Here is an 11,970-nt window from a genome sequence, read left to right as displayed (position 1 = left end):
ATAAGGTGTTTACACAGTTATTAGATCAATTTTTTAATGTTTAATATTCATGTTCACCTACCAGCCTCTGGGAGTTGAGGACGCCATCATCTTCCTACTGAACCGCATCTACACCCACCTGGACAAGTCAGCAAGCACGGTGAGGATCATGTTTTTTTTTACTTCTCCAGTGCTTTCAACACCATCTGGCCAGCACTGCTGTGTGAGAAGCTGGCAGTGATGCAGGTGGATGCCCCCCTCGTGTCCTGGATTGTTGACTACCTGACTGGCAGACCACAGCATGTGCGTCTGCAGCACCGTGTGTCAAACAGCGTGGTCAGCAACACTGGGGCCCTTCAGGGGACTGTCCCCTTTCCCTTTCACTTCACCATCTACACCACAGACTTCAGCTACCACACAGAGTCCTGCCACCTTCAGAAGTTTTCTGATGACTCTGCTGTGGTGGGATGTATCAGCGGGGGTGATGAGACTAAGTACAGGGCTGTGGTGGGTAACTTTGTGTCCTGGTGTGAGCAGAACCATCTGCAGCTCAATGCGACAAAGTCTAAGGAGCTGGTTGTAGATCTACGGAGGGCCAAGGCATCAGTGACTCCTGTTTCCATCCAGGGAGTCAGTGTGGACATTTTAGAGGATTACAAGTACCTGGGAGTACACACGGACAATAAACTGGACTGGGCTAAGAACACTCAAGCTGTTTACAGGAAGGGCCAGAGCCGCCTCTATTTTCTGAGGAGGCTGAGGTCCTTTAACATCTGCTGGACAATGCTGAGGATGTTTTATGAGTCTGTGGTGGCCAGTGCTATCCTGTATGCTATTGCATGCTGGGGCAGCAGGTTGAGGGTAGCGGACGCTAACAGGCTCAACAAACTGATCCGTAAGGCCAGTGACATGTTGGGGTTGGTGCTGGACTCTCTGGCGGTGGTGTCAGAGAGGAGGATGCTGGCCAAACTACATGTCATCTTGAACAATGTCTCCCACCCACTCCATGACGTGCTGGTCAAACAAAGGAGTACCTTCAACGGAAGACTCATCCCCTCAAAATGGACCACAGTGTGCCACAGGAAGTCATTCCTGCCTGTGGCCATCAAACTCTTTAACTCCGCCCTCTAAGTGTCAGTCTGTATGACCCTAAGTCACTAAACTGGACATTGGATCATAAACATCACTGCAATACTTGGAATAATTGTACAATATTCTCTGTTTAATACTCCTGTGCAAAATACTTTGGTTTCAGTTTAAAATTCCTTATTTATTGATATTTATTCATACTTTTATTACTGCTGTGCAATGTCCACTGTCTCATAATCATCTTAATAAGCTACACTTAATTTAACAGTACTGATTATTGCACTATTACTTATTACTCATATTATTACTACTATATTATTATTATTAGTATGAATTATACCATAATACTTATCAACCACGAAATCCACTTTGGTAATTACATTTATTTTAGCTTTTATACTTATATCCACTTTGTAATTAATGTATCTTACCTGTATTATAGCGTATTATATTTTGATTTGCTTAGGACTTCTATTTCTGTGTGCAGTGACGTGATAGTGAGCAGCTGTAACAAAAGAGTTTCCCCTCAGGGATCAATAAAGTATTTCTGATTCTGATTCTGATCTAGTTCAGAGAGGAGTAATATACCTGTTTATATGATAGGACAATTAAATCAAGGGTGTGCTTGTTTGTTTGGGGAGTTTTATCTACAGTTGACTTCTCTGCATGCGCACTGGTGCTCACGCGCCTAACATGTGAACGAGCAGCACCAAATAGTTTGATCATACTGTAGGCGGTGAAAGGTCTGGAGTAGGCTACATGTAGGCCTGCGTTATGTTACATTATAACAGTAATCCATACCATATACTGGATATCATTCCTGAAAATGAACATAGGACAACTTTGTTGCCTGTTGTTGGAAATGAAAACTATTTTTAGGCTAGGCCAATACATAAGCAGGCATACATTGTAGCATAGTAGAGCTACAGATGTAACCTATTATACACCCTTTTCTTTATTTTCTTTCTTTATCAAGGGAACCTTGAGCCTAATAATTTTAATAGTATCAGATTACAATTTCTCATACTCTTCCTGTGCACTTAAAACAGTGTATCTCCAATTTTGGTGATTTTGAATTTGAATGTTTGTGATAAACTGAAGGATTAAGTTCCTTTATGGGCGGAGAAAATTCTCCTACTTCTTAAACTAAATAAACTATTTTAAATCCCCTTGGATTAGCTGGAAAATGTATGCTGAAAAGTTTACTTTTTAGTGACACGTGGTTCTCACAGGACAGTGACGCTAGAAACATATGATGATCTCACAGAATGTGATGCATTGCTTTGGTAGATTAAACTACCCAACAGTGTATAAAGTAGTTCAAATTAGCTCATCCTTAAACACTTACAGCAATAAAATGCAACATACACATTAATGCAGCAGTAATATTAATCCAGAAACATCATATATAACAGTAAAACACTGACAGGGATTTGAAGTAAATTTTTCTGATAACACTTTCAATACTTAATATTTTCACAAAGTGGTATTAGTACTTTTTCTTCCACCACTGATTATGATAAGATATGGACCTAGGTCACTCACTGTTTAGCCAGCAAGTTGCAACAGCATTAGGGAACTATGCTAGGCTACAAAAATTACAAATAGCTTATGCTACGCTATTTGGCATTGACTGACCAGCAGTAGTCAATGTAGAATGTCATTATAGAATCTGAACCAATGGCCTGCTGCCCCTGCTTTATGGGCCCGTCATTAGCAAAAAATATAAATATTTTGCTAGCGACCAGCCCCCAAGGTGCATCGGCCCACTGGGAAAATGCCCGGTATGCCAGATTACCAGTCCAGCCCTGTCACACACTTGCCTTTTGTGTTCAACATTTCACGTTACTTCAATTTTTTGGCTGCAGGGAGAATTAAAGCGATGATCTTTTACTCAGAGATATTTTTGAGCTGACAACAGTTGGAAAAATAGTATGACTGGAAATAATCAATGTGGAGATGTAAGCAGATGGTAATCAGGACCTGGCAACCAAAAGGAAAAAAAAAACATTTTTTTTTGTATGGTTAAAAATAATGGGATCTCATAGATTCAAGTTTTTTTCAGGTATACTTAAGAAAAAATACAATAACGCATATAAAACATAAAAAACATAAATACAGTATATAATAACATATATTATCACATGCATAAAAACAAGTATGGTCAGTTGAATAAATATGACCTTATATAAAATAGAAAATATTGTGAAAATGCTCCCAAGAGCTCATGAAATTCCCATGTTCATTAACATCAGATAAGAAATGTACATACAGTACTTCTAACATGAAATCAATCCACTGTTGAATATCTGGAGGTATTGGAATTAGCTGAGTAGCTGTAACTACTCCCAAACCTATAACCACATAGTCCTGGCATTTAATATCTTAAAATGTTAATACATTCTTTTTAGTGGGGATTAAGAGGCAAAGGGAGAACAGCTAAGGGTCTCTCTGGATGAAGAATAAGCTTCATAAGGTTTAATTGGTACTGGGCTTTATGATAAGGACCTCACATAACAACTGCAACATATACAACTACAGGACTTTAGTGACAGGAAACCATGTTCTTCTGTATGTAATTAAAGTAGAAAAAAGAGAGAAAATGAAAAGCTTTTTCTCTCATGTCTCCAACTCAATGGTTCGGTAAAGAGCAGGCTCAAACTTCAAAGAGTGAGGGTTGAAACCCTCATTGTGGTAGACTAACTGAAACATCTTTGGAGCTGAGCATATATAGTGCATTCATTGTATGCTGCTTCACGACACAGCATGCACACCAAAATGAATAGCAGGTGGCCACTGAGAGATAAAGATGTCTAATTTAACATAATTTAACACATGCCTTGAAATGCTGATAAAAGGGCAGCTGTTACGATACTGAAATATAAAAAGATATTAGTTATTCTGATCCATTAAATTAAGCATGTGGGTGAGAAAGTTGATTATATTTATGCACCTAATATCACACAAAGCCATATCTGAGTTTAAAATATGTAAATATAAAATGCTTTTCTGAGGCATTAATAAGAGTTTCAGAGATTTTGTGTGATGTGTTTTAACTCATTACGTAACCAGTTCAAAGAGAAGCAGAACCCTTACGAATCTTTATATTCAAACTCTTTTGTACGAGGAACAGAGAAAATCAAAGTAACAAGACTGTCTCTGACTACAAAAAGGAAGACAGATGAGAGAGGGCATAAAGTCAAACATTTAAGATCTATTTCAGCTGCATATATTAAAGTCTAACATGAATAAAACAGAATCCAAGAAATGTTCAATAGAATGAAATGACACAAAATATTTTTTAGGACTACGTGATGGTAAGATTTACAGTCAGGTTAAGTCTGGTTTGTTTTGGTGAAGAGAACTGCAAATGCAATCCAGGTGACAGGGTGGTACATGGGTGCTGGGAGGGTGTAGAGGCCAAACACATGGGAAAACCTGTGTGGGGCAACACTTACTGTGGAATAATTCAGCTGGCACAGTGTTTAGAAACGACTAGAGCTTTCACACAGTTCTGAGGAAAACTTGTTGGTAATGGTGATGCTTTTTGACAGGACGAAAGGTAGGAGCATGCTGGAAATTCAACAGCCATGGTTCAAAAAATGCGAGAGTAACGAGGGGAAGATAGGAATATAACAGGATATTTTTCCCATTGTCGTTGGGTGTGTAAGGCGGAGGCAGAATTTGTTAGTATCTCCATAAAGACCTATTGATATCCTGTCACAGGACTGGAAGAGGGGTAATTGTTAAATGAAGAGTGAAATATGAGAGGTTGGCAAGAGCAGGGGCTGACACCTTACAAATAGCTAGAGTTGACATGAGAAAACAGAAATCATCTTCCTTTAATGGTGAGCCAGGATGTCAATATCCTTTTAAAGGGTCATACATTAAAAATGTATACTGCCATGCAATTTAAATAGCAACACATGTATACAGCATTTAACTCCACAACACATTTGTTTGCAAAGTGCCACCTCACACCCAGACTGATGTAAAGCCAATGACAGCATGACAGTGCTGTATTTGCTCTTGTAGAAAAACAGAAAAGGGGGAAAAAAAGCAAGTCAGTAGAGCGCACAACTCCTCCTTGCTGATCAGCTTTTGTGATAAGCCTTTTCTTTTATTCAGAGTCCCTTCCCTTTCCTGCTTCTTCCCTGCCTTTCCACTTCAAAACCAAATCAGCCAACCTAATCTACACCAATCTCAGCTGGAGAAACAGAAAAGAGAAGGACAGCTTTAAATTGAACAGAGAAACAAAGTGAAAATTGATTTAGGGTTACCCACGAACCTGTCAGGAGTTAATGGCTTCTTGTAAGAATCAGTGCAGGAATGTGATTTATGAAATTCAAATGAAGCTTCAGACTCAACTAGGTATAGAATTTCTTCACCTAATCAATGAATTTACTTTAAAGCTGCACTAATCCACAATTTTTTATAAATGATGAATCAAATGGCTATGTGTAATGTGAAAGGGATCACTTGCAGTGAGAAGTATCACCCAGTTCTGCAGTTCCCCTCAGCTTTCCTGAACTTTTTAGCCTCTTTTGGCACATTTTTTTGGTTTTACAGCACATTTACTATTCTCACAGCTCTCACCCACCTGGTTTCAGCAGCGACAGGCTGCTGTTTTCAGCAAAGAAAAGCTCTGATATACCCACGGTACACTACCTGCCCAGCTTCGAACAGAAAACAGGCAAAGTTAGCTACTAGCTAGGAAAGAAAGTTGCATATTTAGCAGCTAAAATGTAAATATTTCTCACAGTAGTTGGAGAGCAAAACAGAGCTAAAAGGAGAGGGAATATTGGGAATACTTACTTTTATCAGGTGGCCAAAGACACAACTCCAAATTATTGCTAATGTTGTTTCTTGTCTGCTGGATGTGAAAGTCATTTTAGCTATAACAACTTCGGTTATAATACATCTGTCCCCTAGGTGGCCAATAAACGGACATAATGCAGCTTTAATTAACTGAAAAATCACTCAAAGAAATTTGAGTGTAATAGCAAGCATTAAAGATAGATTGACATCTGATTGATCAAAACATCTACAGAGGTAAAATGCATTCTAATCAGAAAGGTAAAATCCTCCCAAGTGTAAATATGTCAGTAAGCTGTCTGTGGAAATACCCACTCACTGTCTGTTTTACATAAACCTGCATAACAGATTATAAAAATAAACTTGGTTTCAAACAGTTGCTTATTTACACAATCAACAGCTAAGGAGCAACATTAGCATAATTTGTCGTCGTGTTTCTGGTCACCTGGCAAATGCAAGTCCAACATTCACTCTCTTTTAGCTTTGCTTTTGGTCTCTATCAGCTTCTGCAGGAAATGTCTGGCTTTTTGCTGTAGCTGCTAAATGCTCCATTATGTTTACCAGCTAGTCTCTAACTGTCTGTCTGCTGTTTGGTGCTGAGCAGGTAGTGTACAGTGGGTTTCTAGAGCTTTGTTGCTGAAAATAGCTGCCTGCTGCAGCCAAAAACAACGCTATGAGAGTGGTGAGAGTGGAGAAAACAGTAAAGTTGTGGGCCGGGCAGCTAAACAATGAGCTGAAACTCCCTATAAAGCTCTGTAAAGCCGAGGGGAGCTGCAGATTTAGGGTATAATTCTCTGCAAGTTCATCACTATGAGCATGACCCCTTTCACATTGTCACATCTTTTTTACATTGTTATTTGATACAATATTATTATTATTCTCCTCTGTCCTTGTGATAACAGCAGCTAGTTACACTAAAATGACATTGAAATTAGCCATTGCTCTCTGTCTCATTAAAGCAACAAGGAAAAACAGTACCAGTGATTTCTACACATACAATCAAATACAAAGCTCATTGAGCTGCTGTAGCGTTTATCCGATCCTTGATCAGATCCTTGATCAGATAAACCACTGAATGATCTGTGTGGGTGAGAGAGCATTGATCTGTATGGGTGAAGGAGCGGTGTGAGTTAGAGCCGTGAAGTCAAGAAAACTTTTGTCTTGCTTGTAGTTCATGAGTCTTCCATGTGTTTGTGGTAGGATATGGATAGTTAGCTATTGCTTGCTAAACTGTTGTTGTTGTAACTGCACTGCTAAAGTGCACAGTGTAAATGGGGCAAATGCTGACCATTAAGACCATTAAGGCTCTTGCACACTTTTTGTGTCGTGTGAACAGGAGTGCAGAAGAACATATTGAAGATGGGACACATATATGCATATGTGTACATATATGTACAGCACATTAATGAGCAAAATAAAATCAGTCCATGTCAGTGTCCTTTGTTTCTCAGGGATGTGTATTTCCTTTCTGTCCCTGAGAGGAATGCAGAAGAGGAGATGGGGACACAGCCCTCTTCCCAGGCAGACACACATACTCTGATGAAGCCCACCTTTCTGCAGGGCCAGCAGCAAGTGTTCTACTCTTCATACAGCTTGCTGCACACTCATTAATTCAGAGTTCTTAGAGCGAGGCAGGTTAGGGGGTGGTGAAGAAGGCTCTTCGGGGCTGCTGGTCAGTGAGTAAAGGGCCTGAGGTCGGCCTCATTGCTGGTTTTATGTCCTCTCTTCCTGAGAGGCTGGATAGATAACAGTACAGCAGGAAGCCGCCATGTGTAATCAGTTGCTGAGGGCACAAGCAGCAGTCCCTGGGGGTGAACGATAGCTACTGGCTTCCAATGGATCACGGTTTGGCAGATGTGACGAGCGTGACTGGACCCTGAAGCATGCTGGGTTAAAGGTTAAAGAAGGGTTGACATAAGTGCACCGGGAAAGTTAAGATCACATAGAAGAGAGTGAAGAGGTTTTGAATTCTGTGGCCTTAGCCAAGGGCCCAGCAGATTTTCATTCCACCATCAAACTCAGAACTTATTGCTTATTACCAAGCAAGACTGACTTGTAACGCCTGCAGGTCTGTTTGGTGTCAGTTCTGTATGTTGGAAAGTAACATGTAAAATTAAAAAAAATAAAAACTAGAAGAGTGCACTCAGTAGAGTACAGATCTCCGACCAGCCTGGTATTACCAAATGGCGTATGAATAACACGCAAATGTCTAAATTATTTCACGGACTGAACTTGACAACATTACAAACCGTGTGATGTCCTTACATTTTCTGGAGGTAGTAGAGGATAAAGAAAACAAAGATAAAGTAGCAAGAAACTCGAGTCAAAAGTCAGATTGATTTTGAGTGTTGATTTTGGTACAAACTGGATGAAATCATAGTGCTCCTCTGTACTTTGTTTGTAACACTAGAGGTCTTTTCAATTTCGATTCCATGCCTGTCTCTGTTTTGGTACAAGCTGTTTCTTTAGACTGTTAACTCTATGTTTAAAGCTGTTTCTAAAGCCCAGCCCCTCTAGGATAAGAGGTTCAAAAGGGGTCCAGGTGGGAGCACTGCTGTGTTGCCCCCTTTCCTAAGCACATTCCCCATAGCACAACCTAGGTCAATGAAATGTGCTGCATCAAATTCAAATTCATAACTCAGAACTAATTTTTCATGCTTCTGGATCTGTGGATGTCTACTCTATGGCCATGGGTACAGCTACTCTACATCCCCTGCACCCCTGAGATTCATACCAGTGCCTGGACCTATTCTCACTCAGGGCTGATAGTCACAGTGACCTGATTTTTATGGGCTCTTTTGTCAACCAAAGATGCACAGACATGCAAACAAACAAACACACATACCTTCTAAACCGATGATCGTCTAGAAGTCTTACCTACAAGTTTGTGCTTGTGTTCAAACTTCAAGTAAAAGATGCCAAATGAAAGCCAGGTCTTCAACAGTCAGAATCAATCCATCACATTTAATTACACACAAATAATTACAACTATTAATTCATCATGTTATACTGAATAGTGAACGATTCACAATTAGGGCTCATTGTGTCACACAATGGGCATTAAAATTCTCCCATGCCCATTGCTTTGTATGAATTTACAATTGCATTTAACAAATACTGACATTATCATTATTTGTTTTATATGGCCGTGTTGGGTGACTAATAAGATACGGAACTCTTAAAAGTTATTCAAAACTTGATTCTAAAAGTCACTTGATATTTGCTAATGTGATTTGTCCTTAAAACTTAATCCATGTGTAAATTATAAATGCATGTGATTAAAGCTCAAGAAGTAATACTGTAAATTGCTTTACTCTCTGCTTTGAATTCTAATCATCTAGATGTTTGTCAGTGTGTTGGGTGCTTTAATTACCACAGGGCCACACAATGCTGCATTATTTTAACATTTATTTAAGACTGCTTGTATGTGTCTGTTGGTGTGGGATTAATGTTGGTTAACCCTAACCCTATGGTGGATGATGTCAGTCAAGAAATAAATGAAGCATTCGTACTGTTTTAAAGTGCAATATCAGCACAGCCTGGTCAGCTAAGGTAGCATGAACTGAGAAAAAGCTCACAAAAGATTTGTAACCACTCACCTATGGGATCAATTTTGTCAATGATAATAATAATTAATACAAATGCAAAGAAATGTATGATCATAAACTATCCAACAAAAACTGCAACCCAAAATTACCATCATTCCAAAATATGACAAAGAGCTACAATGTGAAATGCAAAGAAATGTGATTTGTATCTACAATTACAGCTTGCATGACTGTATTGCCTGTCTTTTCCTTTGTGTTTCTTATTTTTGATTTCCTAGTCATAGTTTTTCTCTAAATGTTTCTTTGCACTTCTCCGTTTTTCTGAGGTTGGTCTTTGTAGTAAATGGACAAATGTTCTAGGGGTGGGGATTCTGTGTTGGTCCGATAAACTGTCAGTCAAATCCCGGCAGGAGCTCTGGGAAGTGACCATAGACAGGGCTGAACTGGGACAAAAAACCTGCCAGGCATTTTCGGCCCAGACCGGCCCCCCACAATTGGCCGAACACCACCCACCAGTAGTAAGTACCTGGACAAGTGAACCAGTGCAAGTGGACCAGTGTACTCACTCACTCTTGACTGACTCTCTGGTGATCAATGGTGGCTGTGGAGTACACAGTATCCATACTCAAGTCTACAGCTTCTTGTTCCCCCCAGTCTCTCTCCTCCACTGCTACCTCAACAACCTGGCTGGACTAGACAATGATATAAGGAGAGAGGGAGAGATGATTACAATTATTTGGGTGGTTGGTATTAATATGATTATAAATTCAGATCGAGAATTAATAATAACTGAAAAAGATGTGCAAAAAGCTCTACAACTTAAACAATACCATACTGGTAATGACCAAATAGTTGTTGTCAATTAATGCATGGAGCTGTTCCATCACATTTCATTGGATACTAGCTAACTATTCAATTCATACAGATTTCAAGTATCCAAATATTAATGATGACTATTGCATAAGGTGCTTACACAGTTAATAGATCAACCTTTTGTTTAATATTAATGTTCAGAGAGGAGTAATATACCTGTTTATGTAAGAGGACAATTAAATCAAGGGTGTGCTTGTTTGTTTGGGGAGTTTTATCTACAGTTGACTTCTCTGCATGCGCACTGGAGCTCACGCGCCTAACATGTGAACGAGCAGCACCAAATAATTATATCATACTGTAGGCGGTGAAAGGTCTGGAGTAGGCTACATGTAGGCCTACATTACGTTACATTATAACAGTAATCCATACCATATATTGTAGATCATGCCTGAAAATTAACGTAGGACAACTTTTCTACCTGTTTACCTGTCTGAAACTATTTTTTCACTGTACTAGGCTAATACATAAGCAGGCATACATTTTAGCACAGATGTAACCTTTTATACAGCCTTTTCTGGCATCTTTATCATGGGACCCTTGAGCATAATAATTTTAATAGTATTATAATCAGTGGTGGAATGTAACTAAGTACATTTACTTAAGTACTGTACTTCCGAACAAATTCAAGGTACTTGTACCTTACTTGAGTATTTACATTTAATGCAACTTTCTACTTCTACTCCACTACATCTCAGAGGGAAATATTGTACTATTTACTCCACTACATTTGTCTGACAGCTTTAGTCACTAGTTACTTTTCAGATTACAATTTTTCACACCCTTCTTGTGTGCTTTAAACAATGTATCTCCAATTTTGGTAGAAAACTGAAGGATTAAGTTCCTTTATGGGTTGGGAAAATTCTCCTACTTCTTAAACTAAATAAACTATTTTAAACCCCCTTGGATTAGCTGGACAATGCATCGTCACAAAGCTGACAACAGGGCTATTTTTCTGAGCTCATGAAAAGTTGACTTTTTAGAAATGTGTGGTCTTCACAGGACAGTGACACTACAAACATAAGATGATCTTATAGACTATTAAAGTAAATTAAACTATCCCCAGGTATAAAGTAGTTAAAATTAGCTCAACCTTTAACATTTACAACAGTAAAATGCAACATGCACATTAATGCAGCAGTAATATAAACCACAGGGGCCCACAATCACAGGTCCAGATTCACAGAAAGCACAAAACTACAGGAGACAGAAGATGTTGAGTTAGTAACATGCAGTAATGGGATAAAAATGCATACAGATGGAGAGGGAGAGGAGGAGAGAGGGAAGAGGTGCATCATGGGAAGTCTCCCGGCAGTCTATGCCTATAGCAGCATAACTAAGGGATGGTTCAGGACTCACCTGAGCAAGCCCTAACTATAAGCTTTATCAAAGAGGAAAGTCTTAAGCCTACTCTTAAATGTGGAGATGGTGTCTGCTTCCCGAACTCAAACTGGGACCTGATTCCACAGGAGAGGAGCTTGATAACTGAAGGCTCTGGCTCCCATTCTACTTTTGGAGACTCTAGGAACCACAAGTAACCCTGCATTCAGGGAACGCAGTGTTCTAATGGGGTAATAAGGTATTGTGACCTCTTTAAGACATGATGGTGCCTGACCATTAGGAGCTTTGTAGGTGAGGAGAAGGATTTTAGATTCTATTCTGAATTTTA

The sequence above is a fragment of the Siniperca chuatsi genome, linkage group LG3 (assembly GCF_020085105.1).
Source record: "Siniperca chuatsi isolate FFG_IHB_CAS linkage group LG3, ASM2008510v1, whole genome shotgun sequence".
Classification (NCBI taxonomy): Eukaryota; Metazoa; Chordata; class Actinopteri; order Centrarchiformes; family Sinipercidae; genus Siniperca; species Siniperca chuatsi.
The sequence above is the reverse complement of the archived record's forward strand: the minus strand, read 5'-3'. Positions refer to the sequence as shown.